Source organism: Silene latifolia, chromosome X, assembly GCF_048544455.1.
Source record: "Silene latifolia isolate original U9 population chromosome X, ASM4854445v1, whole genome shotgun sequence".
NCBI lineage: Eukaryota > Viridiplantae > Streptophyta > Magnoliopsida > Caryophyllales > Caryophyllaceae > Silene > Silene latifolia.
The window spans coordinates 258,028,527-258,030,230 of NC_133537.1; the positions used below are offsets into that span (position 1 = coordinate 258,028,527).

General features: G+C 38.4%; 1 non-coding gene across 1 annotated transcript; it reads left to right on the forward strand.

Moving 5' to 3' along the window:
* The first annotated feature begins 420 nt into the window (after positions 1-420).
* LOC141625619 (small nucleolar RNA R71) lies at positions 421-527 on the forward strand. The gene has a single exon (XR_012535389.1). It is a non-coding gene; the product is annotated as a small nucleolar RNA R71 (small nucleolar RNA).
* Positions 528-1,704: the final 1,177 nt, after the last annotated feature.

Below are 1,704 nucleotides of genomic sequence, written 5' to 3' on the forward strand. Positions count from 1 at the left end.
GCATTCACTTGTTCACTTGTTCCCCTACATTCACTTTGGTCATGTCCCAAAGTTCCACAACTCTCACATATTCCACTTGGAATTGATGATGATGCCACCATAGCATTAACATGTTACTTGGGTGATTTGGAGGCCTCTTCAAGTTTAACCATGGCCTTCTCAAACTTCAAATTAATGGCGTCAATATGAGCACTTAGTTGAGCACCCAATTGAGTAATGAAGTCCACCTCATGCTTTCCTCCTCTAGTAGCCTTCCCAGGTCTACTATATTGCGAGTTCTGGACCGCCATTTCTTCAATTTTTTTCCATGTTTTATTGTCATCAACTTCGGTGAACATACCATTGGATCCCATATTGAGAATGTTTCGGGAGTCTTCATATAGACCATTCCAAAATTGTTGTACAAGGAACCACTCGCTAAGTCCATGGTGTGGACAAGAACGACAAGTGTCCTTGAATCTCTCCCATGCTTCGTACAAAAATTCCTCATACCTTTGTTTGAACCCGGTGATTTGGGCTCTCGACATGTTAGTCTTTTCCGGAGGATAGAATTTCTTGTAGAAAGCAAGTGCCAATTTCTTCCAAGAATCAATACCAGGAATAGCCTTGTCTAGGCTTTTCAACCATTGTTTCGCGGTACCAATCAAAGAAAAAGGAAATAAGACCCATCGGATTTGGTCTTGAGTAACTCCAGTTTGAGAAATCGCATCACAATAGTCACAAAAAGTCTCCATATGTGAGTGAGGGTCTTCACTAAGCATCCCTCCAAATTGACTTCTCTCAACTAATTGTATGAATGTGGATTTGGCAATGAAATTACCGGTTAAATGTTGTGGTGATGAGAATTCAGGCATTGTGGGTTGATTTTGTGGTCGTTTTTGTATTGGGTTATCCTCTCCTTCTCTTGCAAAAGGGTTGGTAAACGCAATTTTATTTGGTTGATTGTTCACAATTTCTCCAATACCTCTCAAAGTACCTCTAGAAAGTCTTCTATTGTTGGTCAAAGTTCTTTCAATTTCAAGATCAATGGGTAACAAGTTACCTTGTGATCTCCTAGACATGCAAAATATCAAACAACTCGAAAACAATTAGAAAAACCTTGAGGAGATTGACTTCCCCAAGGTAAAGAAAGACACAACTATAAACAATTAATGAAAATCAAATCAAGTTAACACCGTCCCCGGCAACGGCGCCATTTTTTGGTGTGAGGATTTAAAACTCGTCGTCAAAAACTTCATAACCAAAACAATATTTATAACTTCAAAAACTACTCTTAGTGAAGAGGCAAGTAAAGTTTGGATCCCAAGGGACGGGTATTGATGTAGGATTTTCAATTGTAAATGATTGTGTCTTAGGGTGTCACAATTTGGGTTGAGATAGGAGATCAACTAAACTAATTAACAATATGAAAGCAAAGTAATAAAAACAAGCAAGGTGATTAAAATGAGATGTAAACAATTTATTAAAAGCACTAGGGTGTCATGGGTTCATAGGGGATTCATGGGAGTTGATCATACAAACATATTCTCAAGTTATAAGCAAGCAATTATTATTGTGATGGGATCGAGTTGGTGTATAAGCTTACAATCCCAAAGAAGGTTTGGGTCCCGAAGCCGAATCGATTAGATTATACAACACCTACAAGTCGACTTAATCCTTCCTATCTAACTATATGCATGGTCTAATGAGACTTGAGTTGGTGTA